Genomic DNA, 19988 nt, shown 5'->3' with positions numbered 1-19988 from the left:
TACAGTTATTTGGGGGCAAATGTTGGCAAATACTGGCCTTACTGCTGACTGTGTAGGTATTGCTTGATCAATAGCAATGATTAAAAACATCAGAAAGAGAGCTTTATCTATATACTTCAGCTTGTTCTGATTTAACATCTGTGTAACTGTCTTTAAGTCAATAAAGACTTCTGTGAATGTTTACTCAAGGAAAAACAGACCCTTTTCAGCTTAACCTTTAACAACTGTGAGGAATTTCAGCTTAGTCTAAAGAGCTGCTCTTATTCCAGAGGAATGTCCCGGTGGGAGATTATATCAGTGCAGTTATAATGGCTCTAATTGTACCACAGTAACTGGACTGGTCAAACTCTTTGTCAAGTTCCAGTACACAGCAGAAGTTGGCAATATGGTTATGACAATATGGGCGCGACACATCCCTTATTCCAAGGTACCTAATTTGCAATAAGGATTTTACGTAGCATGATATAACCGACATAGGCTGTGAAACAGGTCTTCAAAACAAACTTTGCTTGGTATTGAAAGCAAGAAGTCTCTGAACGTCATAGCTAAGATATTTGAGATATCACAGTGCATGAGATTCTCCAGTCATCTTAAAGACCACCCCAATTCCACTGTAGTCAAAGAACATTGGATCAAGAGGAGAATGTAGCAGAACACTTTATGTTCAAGTTTGCATTAGAGTAGTGTGTTTATCTGAACAACTCTACGAGTAAATAGCAAGAAAGTTTACTGTTCAGATTAAAGAATAGACATTAGACATATCTTTGTTATTTTACTGGCAGACAAAAGCTCACCCATTTAACTTCTGAACAAAACGTAAGCCACAGGAAAGCAGCCAGCTTTAGAATAAAACCTGAGCTTGCAGCACTGCACCTAGCTATCTATACTTCCTTGTCTAAATAGGGCTTATAGCCACATACAAAATGAATGTATGAACATGCAAAATGAGTTTGGCACCAACCAAATGCACACGTACCTGCGTCTGCTGCAAAATAACATGTAGCAAGATCTGCATTCGCAGAAGAGTGAGATTTGACAGAGGAGAGTTGGTTGATGCTCAGCTCACATAAGCATGACTTTTTGGTGGAAGAATCAGAGCAAAGAAACACCAATATATTCATTTGGGGGCATACATCTGCCACTTCTTGTGCAAATTCACAGCGAGTGCCCTTGCTAGATACTCATTCTATTGGCAACAATATTTCTCAAAGCTCAGGCTGGGCCAGTAGGTTAGGATCTTTCTGATATGATCACATATGCTTTTGCCAGTCCAAGGTTGAACACTACTACTTCCCCCCACCATGCCCACTATCCGAAGCTCTATTTTAAAGTGAATCAAAGCAAAATCAGTTAACAGAAGGCATTGGCAGCTGCTCAGTTATTAAACCATGTTTCACAGAAGTCCATTACTTCCCAGAGTTCTGGGGTCTGCACTGACCCAGAGTTAATCTGTGGAAGTTGGTTCCAATCCAAGAATCCTAAATAGCTTGGGTTTTCACTAAGCTAAAATTGGTCTCTTTTGAGACTTCATGGCAGCTTGTCTATTGCAGCCCTTATTAAAATCCAAGGGGGATTCTCAAGATATGTAGCTCTATCTTTAAACAGATAATGAAATCTTGCATTCAGGCCAAATGTTTCACTTACCTCACCAGTGATCAAATTTAATGATCTTCAGAGCATATTCCAATATTTATAGGTTTAGTCACATTTCTCAGTCTTTCCATATTTTCCTGGACTGTTTCTTTCAATCAGCTTCTTTATATATAGTTACATCTAACTATTTCAAATACATACATACGTAAAAGAAAATGGAAGAAAGTATGCCACAACAGCATCTGTCACCACTTAAAATTGTTTGAAACCAATTGTATCTCAACATCCTGTTATTTGTTTCAGGTTTATCATTAGACTCCCACTTATACGTATTGCCCATTGTCTTAGAAAGAGAGAAGCAAAAATGTTTAGCTGAACTTCTGATTATGCATGATTATTATAAGTTTGAGCAAACAGAGCCCTTGGTAAGGGCTTACTACAAAATCCTACCACTCAGGAATCATCCAGCTTTAATATGGCTGTAGATTTTCTAAATGTTAAACAAGTTATACTTATAACTTTTTTAAGGTTTGGGGGTTGCAGTATAGTTCGAAAGGGAAATATTTGATTAATCACCTTTTTAAAAACAGTCAATTATATTTGAAGGCAGTAAGGTTAAAATTCCATTCCAACATTTCATGAATCTAGTGATTATTATGCAAGTTCAGAAAAAAAATACAGGAGCTCTTGTAACAGAAGTTTACAAATAAGCAGTTCAAATGTGCACCACATTTGAATTTGTTCGAAATTAGAGTTAAATGAAAATAAAGGTAAATTAAATTTTAAAAAGTTATGTCAACTAACTTTTATGTTTTAAAACATAAGTTTGATAACATGTCATTATCCTGATTGGCAGCTCTTCCTTTAATTATCACACATCTCATCTGTAGCTGTGTGGCAACACAGGCTTTGTCCTACCCTCCAAACTGTTCATAGTGGAAAGTGATCAACTGCTACTTAGTTGAAAATTCCTTTCCGTTTTGGTATAGCTGTAGAAGTCCAGCATTTTTAATTCTCCCTAAGCAGCTAACTAATCAACCAGCTTGAAGTGTTTTGCTGTGCTGAACAAAGATGACTGACTAATGAATATTAATTAGAACAGTGAAGGGAGAAACATTTTTAGCTGTCCCTCCCTACTTGTAGTTAATTCTCTTGAGTTTTAAGTAGAGTTCTCCACTTGAAAATTATACCTGCTCAAAGATTCAGTATTGCTCATAAATCCACCCTCTTCTGCCTCTTGAGCACACACACACATTTCAGGAATTCCAATCTATAGGTCTGCTGTTTCCTTTCCTTATTCATCTGGTATCATTGAATCCTTAGGTTTTTCCATCGTGTAGTGCATTAGGCAGAGTTTCCACAAGCGTTCCTGAATTTGTATTTCCACTCGTTCAAGAACACTGAACGAGACAAGTTTCATCTGTTCTTACAAATGCCCACAAATTTACTGAATAATACAATTAAGTGACAGCTGACTCCACATAAGGCACACAGCAGCTTTTTCTGTTTATTGGTGTATGGCTAAGCGCACTTAATTTTAGCCATATGGAAATGTTCTTCTCTTCAGAAGAAGATTTCCGGTTGAGCTTTTGTACCGATATCATGTCCTTTTTCACTGACATGGACAGAACACATACCAAACAACAAGAATTTAAATTCCTTTATACAAACTGTCAGAAGTCACTGACAAAGTCTGATTACTTTTTTGTTTGGTAGCATTATGGGAGAACTAACAAGTAGAGACAAAAAGTCTTTTTGCTTGAACTTAATTTAATAATTTAGTGATGAGTTACAACTGACTTACCTGTTGCAGAACCAGTAGAAAGACAGCTGGCTGAGCCTCACTTGGAGGCAAAACAGACAAGCAAACAAAAAAGAAAATCCCCACACAGTTGCAAGTTCCAGAAAACCTGAAACAAAACTAAGCAGTAAGCTCAGCTATCCCTAGGACTGTGCAAAAGAGCTGCACTGGGTGGTGTAGCCAGAAATGAAAACCTGCATAAATAGATTTTACCACCTCCTTTTCACATCTCATGACCAGCCAAGTTAACCAAGGTTTTCTTTTACCATTACATTACTGGGTACAGTTAATCGGTTACTGAATTCATCTCCTGTTTCAGTACCCCAGACTCATTCTTACACCAGAAGTATCAGTACTCCCCAGTATGCTATACTGGCTCCTACTCTAACTGGGGAAGCTGCAGCCACAGTAAAGTGAAAAACTACTCTAGAACTTGGCTTCTCCTTATGCAGCATATAGCCAAGGTACCAGAGCAAACACATGGAAGCAACCATGAAACTTCAGCACAGTCTGTCCACATCCTTTCTGGCACATGTACATAATATGGCCAAACTGCCAATAAGGTGAGGAAAGGAACAGAAAAATGGATGTAAATGACTGAAATCCTTCCTCTCCTTTCTATTTGCCCTGTCATGAGGCAAAACCAAGTATAAAACAAAAGAGAAGGACAGTAATTATTTGGAGCCCAATGACAAAAGGGAAAGAGATACAAAATGTCCTAAGCAACCTCTCTGACATAGCATTGATCTTTGCACCAGAAAACTACAGTCACATCTTTCTATAAAAATGCTAGGCACAGAAAAAGGCACAAATAACGTAGCATACTCTATAACAGATGTGTAATTCAGAGCTACAACCAAGTTGCTAGGGCAACCTATACTAGTGTCTACCATTACAGGTTGAGAACAAAAGGAAGAGAATTGGCATCATCACTTCTTGGCAAGGAAAAAAAAAAAAAAAAAAAAAAAGGACTTCTACCAGCAGACTCTCCACATTTTATAGAAATGAGTTCTGTAAACCTATATTTGATGTTCACACACACCAGTTTTTTCCCCTCCTTGAGCATCTTTCAAGAAGTCATAGCTAGTACAGTAGGTCCACAAATCTTGTAAAGATAAAAAACCAAATGCACACCAAGAATAGAAGGGTATATTGCTATGAAAAGATTTACATTATCCCCCTCACAGCACCTTAACTCATCAATATGCAGACTCTGGAAACAGTCATGTGCTCAGAGGGAGCTACAGTAACCATACTAGAATAGGCTACTCCATCACTTCCCCACACACAAAAGACATAGAAAGGGCAATCTACAAAACGCAGTTACAGGCATATATGTGTGCCTTTCTCTCTCTATTTACATATATATACATATGTACACACACACACACACACACCCCTACATATAGGTCTAACTATCATTTCAAAGTTATTTTTCCTCTCATAGCTATTTTTCCAATAGGAAAATTGGGATGAGTGCCAACTCCATAGTTCCAAGAGTCAAAACAAGTTTTGTCCAATTAGCCTCCTCATCTAGCACCTTCTGCTCATAACTCCTTGTTTCATTACTACTAGAAGCAGCTCCGCAGCTGTACTATAGTTAAGGTTGAATTATTCAACAGTTAACTAGAAAATCATCTAATAGTCTTTAATAGTTACGGAATGAAAGAAAAAAGTCAATTGCTGAATACTTCATTGCCCCAATGTGTGTACATGCAGTGCAGAAAGTGAATAACCAACCAATTTATTTGAATAGCCTTTGAATACTTTGAAGTACAAAAAGCAATTGAGGAATCATAGATGTTGAAAATTTACAGATTGCGGTGAGGACAGAAATACCCTCCACAAAGAAAATCAAACCAACACATGCAAATCTGAACTGGTTTTTAGAACTAATGTAATTTTTAAAGCCAACTGAGTTAACATGAGGCAACAAGGACTAATGAACATATCAAAAATTACTTCCTGACTGGATACGCTCCACTAATCAGCACAGTAATCTCACATGAGAAGTCAAGCTGTGGTTTTGTGTAATAGAGATTTGTCAGCACTAAGTATTTTGTAATTCTAACTCTAAAGATCTAATTTCCAGGGAAGTTAAATTCATTGATCGGGGTTAAGCTGTGATAATTAACATCTTATAGACCAACTGAAGTGAAAGATTCGCAGTCTATTGAAGAGTTTTCATGTCTACTATTTTGCCTTAATTCCTCCAAAGAAAATGCTGCTTTTCCTCTACTACCTACTCAGCCCAGCCCTTTGGAGATCCTTAGGCCACATGTACTTTGGCAAAAAAAATTTCCAGGAGGAAAAGGCTAGCTTAGATAAATTTACCTAGAGAAGTACTCAGCTAAGAGTTCGGCAAAAAAAAACTCTCGTCCCCCTCCACCTATATATCATGAATAGGGTTTTTCCCCCACAGGCAGTATATTTCGCTGTAACTTAAAGGAATATAACCACGCTTCAGTAAGAGTTAAAGCACTGCCAGAAGTCCAGACTTCCATGGCTTCACTGTTCCAGGCCCCACTCATTGCTGACCACATTCACAAGCCGAGGATGTTGAAATGCCATGATGCAAGCATAAGCCGAACATAATTTTTCCTGGATTGCTACTACATCTATAAAAAGGAATGTAACCAAAAAACCTCAGTCAATAGCTTTCTGTCTGCATGTCTGCTGGAAAATGAATTTGCTTGCCAACTATCAGTGCTCCATGCAAAAAACAAAACAAAAACAAAACCACACACAACACACTCCTGAACCAGCTACAGAATTTTAAAGTAGAAGGGGCAGGATATACAGTCTCAGGTGGTGTAAATTAAAGGTAGTTGCTGGTCTATTCCAAGTTAAATTGTTTGGGATGAAGAAAATGCAGTTTAACATTCACACCGGACAACAAACTGTCTAGCCTAAGGTGCTTGATACCCCCTATTTTTTGAGGCTAGGCTTTGCTGCTAGATTTCATAACCTCGATGTGATGCAACTCCATTACATGCTATGGTGCGTTAAACAAGGCAGATAGCATGCACCACTAAAAAGACAGACATTTCCAAGAAGCCTGTGCCATCAAGAAAAACGTACTCCAAGAGGAAGCTGCACTTGATGGCAACAAACTTTAAAATGGAATATTAAAATACTTTAAAGAAATTTTGAGCAATATTCTTCTTAATTTAAAACCTTTTTGTCCTAATTCATGACGAAAACATATTTGCAAGTCAGAGTTTAGCTCTGCCCCATTTTAACTTAGTCTAGCTGAACTGACCCAAGTATATCTAGAGTTTTTAAGCAAGTCTTGGGATGTTATAACAGCTAATTACAATAAGGTAACAGAGCACCAAAAATCTTGCGCTAATGTTAAATAAAAGCAAGAGTTTAAGGAATTCTAAACATGCACCACAGGTGATATATCAATACATTAAATATATTAACAGGTAAATTTCACATTATCTGAACTTCCTAGAAAGCTTGTTTTAAAGCAGTTACACACTTGTCAAGACTTAAATGACCGAGATTATAGGCTCTCCTATCATACCTATCACCTTTTCTTTTCAAAGGAGATTGAACAGGGAACTCATACTATAGCTTTAATTATTCCTCTGCTAAACTAGGTGTCAAACTGGATGGTCACCAAACTTTAGAAAGGAATTTCACAAGTCAGAGGAGTTAGGGAATAATTGTTTCAGCAGCATGGGGGGGGGGGGGGGGGGCAGGGGGAACAGCTTTTAAACTGCTCACTAGGGGGAAAAACAAATCAAGGATTTTGCAAGCCTTCCTTGATGTTATTACCCAAAACAATTAGTTGTTCTTTCTACTGAAGGGGAGCGCATCTTGTAAGTGGCCTTGGCTATAGAGTATGAAACTTAAGTGGTAACTAATAGATTTAGGATTTGAATAGGCTCTATATAACCCCCTGCAAATTTAGTCAGGAACTAAAAACAATGGAACACAGGACAAGAGCAATCCATGTCTGGATTGCTTTGCTTATCACCAGTTTGGAACATGTATAGGTTCATAACGGAAAAGGTTCTGACAATTAAGGGCCTAGAAGCCACTGAAATATGCGAAAAAGGGTGGGTTTTTGGGCGGGGGGGGGGGGAAGGTGTTGGCAGGTGGGAGGGAGGAGCAAAGAATGAAGGGGGAAAAATGGCAGTCCACTTTCCAAGTGCACGCTTAATTGACATCTGACAAATCAGTTCGTCTGCTCACGTTCAGCAGTAGAGAAATTATTTTAGCATCACCTCAGGAAACATTTGTTTAAGTACTGAACATGAGTTTGCATCAACTCTTTGATCAAACAAATATTCTACACTAATCTGCTCTTTTTGCTTGGTCATCACAGACAAGCTTGAATATTCATTTATCTGAGAACATCTTGATACGACAAAAGCCAGAATACCAGTTAATCAGTGATAATATAACTACACAACATACAGGAGCTTCACAAAGTTAAGAGGCAATATTAATTCATCTAACATGACTCCCAAGAGCTTGGAAGGAATTTGTTTAGCTCTGTTCTAAGCCCAGTAATTTGAACCATGGTGTCTTCGATATTTTGCTTCAGTGGTAAGCAATTTTCACTATTAATTATGCAATACCCTCACTCAAATCAGGCTTTCATCTGGCTTCAGCTTCCAGGCCCTGCCTTTTTTTCTTTCCTCTAAGCAGGCCTACACATTTTTCTCAGTAAAGAGGGATTCTTACACAGGTTGAAGATTTAGAACAGTGGAATAAGAAAAAACAAACAAAAAACCACACACACACACACAGATGTTACTATAGCTTAAAGTACTGAAATTCCTCAGAATTAAACTTTTCAGACCCTCTACAAATACACACATGAACAAAAATGAAAAAGTGTTAACAATTTCCTTGCTTTAGGCATCATTCAAGGTCTTTGCAAACAGCACCTCGACACTCTTGTATATTTTAGTGGAGGCTTTTTTCTTCTCCAGTTCACTGTTGTTTGCAATTTCTCATCTTCCTTGTATTCAACACTTGTAGCTTTAAATAAACTAAAATTTAAGAGAGATTTCCCCCCTCCCCCCCCACAACCATCAGAGATTATTAAGTAATCCTGTATTTGTTGGTTGGGATTGGCCTAGAGTATTTTCATGATGATTGGAGAACCAGAAACAGCAGGATCTCTAGTGGCAGCCATACAGATTTATTATATTTGCATAGGTCAGTATTAGAACAAACCTGTTCTATTAAAAGAATCAATTTCTACTTTGCAAAGGTAAAACATTTTTTCTTTTGATCAAGCCGCTACCTAAAAGAAAATTTCATACAGATAAAAAGGAGCAGAAATTCAGGACATCACATAGCAATAAATAACATGCTGTCAGTGATGGATAAATATGACTGGGAAATTTGAGAGATGTCTATACACTCGCTCCCTTAGAAACACTACAAAAGGGTCCCCATAAGAGCACTAGTGGGGGAGAGTAGCAGAAGCCCTGAAGGTACACGTTACTCATATAAGAGGCACCAAGGGCATAAAGAGAAGTCACAATTGTTCAACTAATGGTCGCTAAGTGAATGCAAACTTAAAAGCTGGGTAGAACCAAGTGTAGGACATAACAAAGAACACATATCCAAAGTACATAAAACAAGCTCTACAATAACAGGAGCAAAGGAAGACTAGAAAGAGTAGAGTTGCTCCAGCACTCCCCTCTGGCCTTTAAGGATGGCATGCTTGATCACTGCTCATCCACAGCAAGACCTCCCTCACCTTCCATAGAAAGGGAGCACTGCTTTTTGATTTACTACTCATCTTATGATTGCTGAGTTACAGTAGCAACATATAGAAAGCATTTCTTAATAATATGAGTTAAGTAAATTTGAACTTTAAAGAGCAGTATGTATGCAAATAGGTGTTTTTTGCTTCAATATTACCATATGACAGAGTGATTCATACTAAGTCAGGCTAATTTTGGACGCAATATCATTCACAGTGAGTATTTCAACTCTACATACTTGCACTGCAAGAGGGTCTTTTTTTTTTCCTCCTCCTCTTTTTGCAGATGTCATGATCTACTTCACTTCTATAGAGCTGTGGTAGGAAAAGAAAGCAGAGTACATACAAAATACAAATACCAACAAGCATCCAGAGATACCAAACAACCACCATTTACTGAGGAATTGTGACAGATGACAGCTGCTCTGTAGCAACACCTTTTAAAGAAAGTCAGTAACCATCAACTAAAAGCTTCCAAAAAACCCTAAGAAAGACTTAGAAGAGACGTTTTCACTTACTACACTCCCTAGGATCTCTGTACTACTGAAAAGTTAAAAGTATCTATGAAGTAAGAATGTTTTCTAGAGGATGCCCTTGTTTCTTCACTAGTAAAGAGCTAGTATGCTGCGAAATCTCTTAAACAGGAATAAAACCTAATAAAGTTTGAAGTGAATCATCTGTGTTCAATAGTTTATACAGCAATGATTTCTAGCAGCGTCTGCAATAAACTTCCTTTTTGTAATTTGTGAACCCCATAGTTCATGAACGCCTTAGTACATCACATCACTCAGTATCTTGGTACAATAATCAAGGAAAACACTCCAATCAAGCCAGTTCCTGGTGAGCTTAATTTGCTGATCCCCTCTGATACTTACACATTAGCGATTGCTAATAATGATCATGCCTGCAGTCAGGTCTTCCTATCCACAGCAATATTGCCTGCACCTGCCATTCCTTCAATAAGAGTGAAAGGCAAGTAATCAAGGGTTTTTGTGCACACTAATGTCATCCAGGGAGATACGAGCTAGGCCATTCCACTGTTTAATCTTCAGATCTGTATGAATCCTGACACCTGAATTCCCACACTAAGTTTCACTGTAACCACAGCTTTCAGCATACTTTCTGTTTATTTCCTCTTGCTACCATTTTAATATTTAATACTCAAATAGTTTTGTCTCACTCTGGTATGACAAAATAGCCTTCAACTTCAGCTTACTGAGGAGACACATTGACACTGGGTCACTATGTCATGGACATGTATACTATCCGGAAAAAAAAAAAACCATTGATCAGATTGCTATCACAACTATCTAGCTTCCCGCTTTTAAAATACACACTCATACTCCAGGAGAATAACTCTTCAGTTACATTAGTTCATAATCAAAAATTGTATCAGAAGCTAGTAGCCTTATTATCAATTCTGGCATTCGCAGCTCAGTTACAGAAGAGCACAGCCACATACCAGGTCAAGGAAAGCTTTTAATTTTTCCACCCTCCTACATGTGGTTGTTTCCCCATCATATTTAGGCTCAATTTAAATTAAGTCACTATCCCTCAGGCTGCCTTCACCAAACTGCTTCAGTGTAGCACAGAGATTGAGCTTGGTAGTCCCTGAAATGGCAACACTAGCTTTATCTGCAGAGAAGTCAACTCCAAATAGTTTATCTTGCTTCTTGAGCTGTCACTGCAGGTTAGCAGAACCAGCATATCACCCATTTTCTTGAAATCTTTACAAAGTTAAATACTTACATTATTAGCCCTTATGAAGAAACTTCAATGTCATCCAGCCCAGGAAATAAGATTCTAGATTTAAAAGTGACAGCTTTCTCCTCTTGACAATTGCAAAAAACATTTTCATTTATTATTAAAAGTTTTGTGAAGATAGCATGTCTGTGAGAACATGTTGTAGACTCCAGTCTAGCAATCCTCATGGCACAACCTTAAATAATCTGAATACTAGCATTAGCTCAGAGAAAGGCATATGTTCCAATGCAGTCAGCATGCAAATAAAAATAGTTGAACTGCCAAGAACCAAATTTAATTTGACCCACGTATATGCTACTCATATACCTAGAGCCTTACGCTTTCAACTGATTTCAATATTTCTTGTTCCAGTCTAGTTAGATTTTAAACATGTATCATAAACATGATATGATTTTGAAATACTTTTTCCCCTGGTCTGCCACACTGCTATCCTAAACATAGCAATCACATACAAAACTAATTCGTAGGAAACTAACGATCTAATTCATAGAAAACTAATTCATAACTCACACTTAAAATTAGGCAAGCTTCTTTGGATTCTCGAGTATACCAGCTCTAACTCCTTGGCATTATGTTCACCAGAATCTTACTCTGGCACTACACTGCTATGCCATGCCAAAAGTTATGCCATGCCTACAACTCCTATACAGTACTTTCTGGAACTACAGACAATATGCAGTCTAATCATTCTCAGTATGCTTCAGTAGCAAGGATTGAAAGAGGTTGAAAGGGAAGTGAAAGCAACTATGTCAGCACTTATCTCCAAATGTTTCCTTTAATACAAGGAAAATGACCAGCTTCAGCTCCAATATTTACAAAGTGCTTTGTCATTTAAGAACTATTACATATCAAGTATAAGGGAAAAGCTTCAAAACTGCACATTTAATGAAATTTTGAATATGCATTCCTCTTTGATCTCACGGACTTAAATCCTACTAAACTTGTAGCTGAAAGGATTTTAAAGTCTTTTTCAATTAGTAGTTGCTCTGCACCCCACTCCTATCCCTCAAGAGAACTATGAAATTTGAATGTAAACAGCTCTTTAATCACAGAACAATATAAAGGTTTTATCATAAGAGGTATAGCAAAAACGTAGGAGGAGGAAAAAAGGGAAAAAAGCCACACCCCCCTTATCCAGCAGGCAGGAATCCCTTGCATGCTTTAATGACTTGAAAGTCAGGTATATGTACTTGCAGAGATATCTACCACAATTGCCACAATTACAAATCTGTCCCTGACTGGTATTTTCCTAAATAGCTGTCCCAAATATTATAGTGGCCTGACACTTCGAAGTTCGCTCTACCCAGCAAAATGCAGACATTTTAAGTCTTCCGAATTGTGCAACACTAACCCCACAAGAATCCTGTAAGATGCTCAATAATATGCAAGCAGCCCAAAAGCTCATTTGCTTAACTGAAAACAATTAAGCAAATAAAAGCCCAAGTTTGATAGCAGCAACAGCTAATTTTTATGTAGCACCTTTTCCTCCTGCCATCCTCTCCCCACTGATCTTTAAAAAAAGAGTAAGGCAAGAATTTTTACTCCTATTAAGCGGAAAGAAAAATAAAAGGAAAAACACCTCAGAGGATAAGTCTCTAACATGGAATTTGGGAGGACCTCTCACCACCCAGTCTTTGAAAGCTGACAAAGCATAAATCTGACCCCTCTCAGCCTGTTCCCTCAACACAACCCAGATGTGCTGTATAAGAGACTGGTGTTACGCTGCCATTGTTGGATCAGGGAAATTCTCAGAAACCCTGTAGCACCAAGTAGTCTAAAGAACATACCTGCTCCATGATAAAATGAGAAAATGTTAAACTATGACTGAGCTCTCCCATTGCTATCAAGAAAATCTCTTAAGATATGAAACACAGATTATTTGTTATGTGTGCCTCAGTAATCTTTCATCTTTTAGGGCTGGCCAGTTAAATAATGCATTCTCATTTTATTTGTGATTATAGGCTTCAATAGCATAAAGTAGTCAGCAGAGACAAGTTTACTTTTAATTAGTAGTCTCTTCTTACTTAATAAATTTGGGATAAGAACTGTGTGAGATCACTTAATTGTATCCATTCTCTAAAGTGTTAAGTTTCAGAAAAGACAGAAGAGCTACAGTTAAGTATTACTACAGCTAAACTGCAGAATTATGCAGCTTTACAATAAGTGTACAACGAATGAGGGAAAAGAAGTTCTACCCCTCACTGTCAGCATTGCAGTTCATTAAGTTACTTTGATGATCATACTTTTTTATCCCTTATCACACATAAGTCAGTACTAGACAAAGAAAATCCCAAAGCATACAATTTCAAGTGCTCAAGCAATATTTCATATCAAATTCACAGTTTAGGACAGCACAGCACAGCACAGTTTAATTCCAAGAGAAGCCACGCTGAACGTCCACTGAAGGGAACTGAAAACACTCAGCAGTTCTACCAAAGGGACACTCTTCATTTACTTTTCGATATACTCATGTTTCAGCATATGCTAGCAAGCTTTGGGTGCAAGACTTCATTGATGCAAGACGACAAAAAGCGTGTTACCGGAACATGGACAATCTTTTCACTTGGCTTTATATAGAGCTGCATGCTTTTGATTTCCAAGCCAGGAAAGTGTCCCTTACAGTATTGCATGTTAAAAGAACAAACATCGTAAATTCAGGATCAAGTGTTAAACCAGAAGGCTGTTTAAACATGCTCATTTCTATGGGACATGACCCACAGTAGATTCAATAGAACAATTGTCAAGCACCTTACTTCCTTCTGGGACATTACAACTCAGAAGTATTGCTTAGAATGCCTTGCAGGTTTAACTTAATTACTGTAGCACTGACCTTTTTATATGATTAACAAATAATCCTTTGTCCCTCTAGACTAGATTGTTTATTCCATTTTCTGCCCAAAGCTTAAAGTACATTGATTTCCAATTACCAGTTTATAAAACTGCCAAGTCATCTTTGTCGCATGACTTCCCCCTCCCCAACCCTGCAGCAGTTTTAAAAGTACATAGGTCAAAAGGGGTAACAGTAACGTTAATTAAAAGTTACAGGAGGAAACAAATAGAACCAAGTAGAAACAAAAACACTGTCACTTCCTTCAGGCAGCAGCATATAGTCACTGTGTTTCTTACACACTCGTATTATCTAAAGATAACATTTCTTACCATGAAAGACTACTTTTTAGACCACAGATAGTATTTGTTAAAAATACAGAGAATTGCAATTAAAAAAAATACATTAGAACTGTTGCATGCCGGAGAGAAAGTTTAAGAGGATAATGAAATAAGCATTTTCAGTGCCTCCAAGTACAATGTCCTAATATTGCAGCCTCATGTAAGTTTACAGTTACTATTCCTAAGTAAATGGTTGTTCTTTCCACAAAGTCTGATGTTTTGGCATCAGAACAACCATGCTTTGAAGCTGGAATGACTCTTCTGTGACTTTTTTTGGATTCATTGGTCTAATCTTGAACTACAACCATCACGTTTATTGACCTTCAGTCAATGAAAAAGACACTTTCTTGATTCTGTATCTCTCACCCACTGACTTTTTCATAACAGGATCCCTAATGCTTCTTAAATATTGACAGGCATGCCCTACTTTCATACTTACAAGCACCGTCTTTCCAGCCTAGCATGTTTGACGGATCTCAAAGTTTAAAAACCCATATCAACTCTGTGGATGTTTTTGACTAAGAACTACACACAAAATTAATATCCCATCTTGATTTGTTCTTTATAGGAAGTCCCGTGCTCAATTGTATTCTACATTACTAAAGAATCTACAACCACAAACATGGTAACCAACACTTTCTCTTTGCTAATTGGAGGGGAAAAAAAAAGTAGCAAGTTAATCTTAAGCATAAAGTAAACAACTGTTACAGCAGAAGAATCCACTTAACCAGTTTCATCCAAATGACAAAAGGATTATATGCGCTGATGAATAGAGCACATATGACCAAGCAACTTGCGCATCAAAGCTCCCATTTAGCAATGAACCCAGTGCTGATAGAACTCCAGGTTTATTAGATCTTTTTTGAGAAAGATCTCAAATAGTTATGCTTAAGTTATACACAGTAACATAGTCTTATTTTACATTTAGAACCACTATGCTATCCCCCTCTTCCCAAGTCTTCCCAATTTCTCCCACCCTCCCATTCTTCAACCCCTGCTCCTTAAGCTTTCAGAAGTATAGTTATTTACCCTGGTAACATCCAACTTTTCTCAGAAAGAAGGCATTTCATTAATTTACGTGGCTCAAATCCTAAGAGAGTAAGTCTGGCCTGTGTCTGCACAGTACCTGGCACAATCAAGCTCCATCCTTTGTTGTTTTATAATTGTCAAGAGCATAAGACACAGAGGACAACCAGCATACCCGGAAGACTGCCTGTAAAGCTAACAGTACAATAGGGAGGATCTGCTCAACAGCGACGCCACCTCTGCATGATGGGGTGTGAAACACACACAAGCCGCAGATGATGCTAGCAGCAGGACTCTGTCCTTTCCTCTTCCACTCACTCTGTAAGGCTACATTTACCCTCTCCATTTGAGGCATGCAACCCCTGTTCACAGCTCCAATATGTTAATCTGGTACTGCTGATAAGACAGATCAATTGCTACTGCAACACCGCTATGATATTTAATTCATACAACTTAGTGGCTCAGTGAGCTGTATGTTAACTGCCTCCTAAAAATAGTGGATCAGCATGATATATACCAGGAACATGCCAAGATAATTTATCTCCCCAAAATGGCTACATATCTGATCAAGCCAGATATGGATCTAGCTTACCTTTGATTATCTGGAAAGGAATGAGTCAAAGAAAGCACACGATATTGCTAATGACACAGTTATTTACGACCCAATCTATCTCCTTGAAAGTTTCTGACAAAATTGCAACAAAAGCTCAATCAGCTCTTTTTTAGTCTTACTATCACATCTACATCTCAGCTCAAGCATTGCAGCAATCTATTGTCGCTGGCACATAGCATTTCCAGCAGTGCTTTTCAAACAGATCAATAACTATCAGGTATGAAAAATCACATGTTTCTGTCGCATAATATATATTAGCCACATAACCTATTCAAACATCAAACTTGGTTACTGATACCATCCCTTGGTGGTTCTACTAAACATAGTATCTTTCCTTTTTTTTTTTTTAAGCTCTAAATGTTTGTTTACTATCACTTAAACCAGAGCTACTACTGTGCAGTCTTGAACTGTTAGCGAGGCAAGTTCTTATATTGTTCGTTATGCAGCAGTGGGACATCACCACTTTGCACTTGTTGACTGTTCCGCGGCACACAACACAGAGTTCACAGAAACACAGAAGACCGTTCACCTAGAACAGCTCAGATAGGCAAGCCCTTTCATTGACAATCATCCCAACAAACTTTTACAAACTGAGGATGTGCCTAAGTGCAAGTCGCTGCCATTTGCAATGTAGGAGTCTCACATTTCTTTTCATGTTTTCACAGATTAATGCATCTTTAGGCATCATCACACTGAAGCAACCTCTAGACAGCTGGTATAAGTGTGAAGTTAATAGCTTAAAAAAAAAAATCCAGGGTTTTAGGAGGATCAGGAACTACAAAAAGGCTTCAGCTGGAAGCCATAATGCAAGCGTAAGACATTTCCATGTGGCTAAGTGCTGCATTCATGTACACAAACACGCAGATCCACTTTGTCTTGACTTCTGCAGATAACCCTCTCAGTCTAACTGAATTATGTGCATTAGTGTCAAATTAGCAGCACCGTTATCTGCAGCTCCTCTTCACTTCACATCTTAGAGCTAAGGCATTCATTATAACTACGGCTGCAGGCAACTAAACCAAACAGGAAAATAAGCTTTGAGTTCAGCAATTTTGTTTTAAGATGGCACAAAATTGCTTTTAATCCTCATCTAAGGAGTAAAACAACACCTTCTACCTTAATATAAAGCTTATATAGATAGAAAGAGATATCTACCTCAGATCAATGATAATTTTAAATATATCTTACACAATTTTTCTGAAAATTTAAAGATAATTAACTGTGCTGCAAAGGACATTTGAAAAATTAGCTAACAAAATGGTAACATTTGAATAAGTCCTAAAAAGGGAAGTTAGTTTAGAAATGCATCAAATCACAACATGAATCGTGTTTAAAAAAAAAAGAAAAAACACACCTAGCATTGCCTCCAGGTTGTAATGATGTTACTGTGCTTTATATAATATTGATTGCTGATGCTGGAACATCAAAGAAAACAGCGTTGGTGAAAAGGAAGACTTCCCCTGATCATCCTTCTTGTTCCTATGAGTTCATGTCATGAAGTCTGATATTCACTCTTATTCACAGAGAAGTCCACCAAGTGTTATTGCGATACTCCTACTGGGCATTTAACTATCACTGGTATGTGCTGCCTTCATACTGAAGTATCAGGACATATATGAATAAAAAGAATATATATTTTGGGGGACCAGTGCTAACTCAAGCTCTTTTGTGGTCACTGAGTTCTGGCTCATTTAGCTGGAAAAGAGTTGTCCTTTCCTATATTGATGATTTAAGCAATAGCCACTTGCCATGAGACTGACTGAATATTTTCAGATACTTGCAGCAATACTTATTTCCAGGAAATGCGCACACACACACACAACGCATCATCTATTTCCACTTCTTCTTCAGAGATATTCTTTAATATACTGTATCTGTTTAAATTCTACAGTTGATACTAAGATGTTCCTAAAGAATTACAGGAAAATGGGAAATACCACACAAAAGGACAGTAGGAGTAGTTCTGCTTAGCATACTTTCAGATTAGGTCATTAATCCTCTAATTTTTGTATAGCTAGAAGTCACAAGAAACAGTAAAATGAAAAAGAGTGTTTGTATTAGAAACCTCCTATTCACAGAAGCATCTCAAATCACTTGCAACACTGAACTACTTTAATCCCCATATTGTTGGGTTCACAACAACCACTTACATGGAAAAACAAGAATTCAGATAAGTTCTTAGTAAGTAGTAAATCCCTGAAAGCAAAAAGAGTCTCTGCTCTCTGACGACAGCAAGAGGATGATGTTCTTTATGGAACATTACCAAACCACAGTTCCATATCATTATAATAATACTAATCTAGTGTGAAATGCTGCCACCAGAAATGCTGTTCTATTTCCAGTTCTTCATTTTCACACTGCTTTCTCTCTCCCTTTCCATCTTGTTACAGTGTAAGTACATCGGAGAGCAGCTGATAAGCCATTTTGCAAGTACGAGCTACACTGAGATGAATTAAAGGTGTTGGAAAAGTTAATCTTAATGTGTCCCACTTCCTCCACCTGGTTCAAATAAACACTCAATTGTGTAGGCATAGAGAAGAGGCAGTGTAGAGGGCAGAAATGAACCCCCATAACTGGGGATAAGATTAGGGTTACTACTTTTAACTGTAGTATTGATTTAAAGTTGTTCTGAAACTACAGTAAAAGTAGGTTAGATATAAGTTAACTTTGGTCCAAAATATTAAGTTTCTACTTCAAGATAAATTCACTTTTGACATTTATTCTCACGACTTTTCAAGGTTAGCTATAAGTCAGAACAACATTAGGTTTACAAACTTGAATAATTTTTAAAATAACTATTATATCAATCTCCACACAACAGCTGATTTCTAGCAACAGAAAGCAATCTTGTTTTTTTGGAGGCCAAAAAAAAAGCAACAGTTCAAGCTCCAAGCAATAAAACACAGAGAGTTCCTAAGAGATTTCAAGTAATCTCAAAATATTAGCTGTATTTATGGAACCAACTTTGTTATATCCATCATGCAAACAAACATAGAATAAATAGAAACAAACCATTAGTTATAGAACATTCCCTTTTTTGCAAGGTCAGGAGAAAAGACCATACTAAATCATAGCAACTAAATCATAGCAAAGTATGTGCATCTACATACACCCAGACCTGATCACAGCAATAACAGAGATTCTTTTGCTTCACTCCTTGGTAAGACACAGCAGCAGCATACAGGGGTCAGGAGTTTTTCTTACTGTTTACAGAGAATTTAGTCACTACAAATTCATGATTTAAAATAGCCTTTTAAGGGCTATAAGATAAACTCTGGTCAAGGTGTTACAGTCCTCAGCTGTCTTCCTTACCAGTGTATCAATTATCAGCAGCCATTCTGGCACACAGGAGCACATATCCACGCTCAGCAACTTCAGTCTAGTTGTTAACAAACTAGTTTAGAGGACAACAGACTAGTTAAACTTTGAAACCCAGTCTCTACACGGTATAGACTGGCAGCCAGTTTAGAAGCATAATGCATTATCTCAGCTATTAAATGCTGAATTTATAAGCCATGCATTAGTAACTAGGAAAGTGTGAACACTTCACTCAAAAAGTTACTCTGCTTTGAATATCTTTTTGCAGTTTTAGTCACCACTTAAGACACCTAAGACATCATTTCATCCTCAAGAATTATGTTGGCTTATAAAGGTATAAAAGCTATAGGGAGGGAAAGAGGATAATTTCTTTACTCCTGAGTTAAAAATAACATTGCTCACATGAAAGCCAGAGGAGTTATGAAGTTGAAAGTTGGGTAATACCTGATGAGAGCACACAAGCATTAGAAGTTAACCACAACAAACACATCTACTGACTAAGGCAGTGGGCAAGCTCAGGTTCAGGAGCCTAACTGTGATGCTGCAACCAACCTAAGACCAACAAACACACTCAGATTCACACACACACACAAGCAAACTAAAAGCAGCATAGCCAAGAAGGTTACAATCTACAGCTGTCCATCCCTCCTCACCCTCGAATAGATCAGACAATAAATGAGATAGTATGTCTCTCCTGCATCCCCTTCCACATCTCAGGAGAGATGCAGTTTTATTGCTGATATCTCAAGCTTCAGCAACCACCACACCAGCAGCTGAGCCTGGAATACTTGAGAAAGAAGCAGGACAGACAGCTGCAGGGGAAGGGTAATCTCTAGAGCCAGCTGATTTTCATCCAGCTCTCTGGAAGAAAAGAGTATTTGAAGAAGTCATTTTAGTTTTCTGAGCTTCTTTCTCACTCTCTCTTCAGGTAGCTTTGTTTTTTTCCCTAAAATACAAAGCAGTGGTTC

Source organism: Struthio camelus, chromosome Z (genome assembly GCF_040807025.1).
Source record: "Struthio camelus isolate bStrCam1 chromosome Z, bStrCam1.hap1, whole genome shotgun sequence".
In the NCBI taxonomy this organism is placed as follows: Eukaryota; Metazoa; Chordata; class Aves; order Struthioniformes; family Struthionidae; genus Struthio; species Struthio camelus.
Note: the sequence above shows the minus strand (reverse complement) of the source record.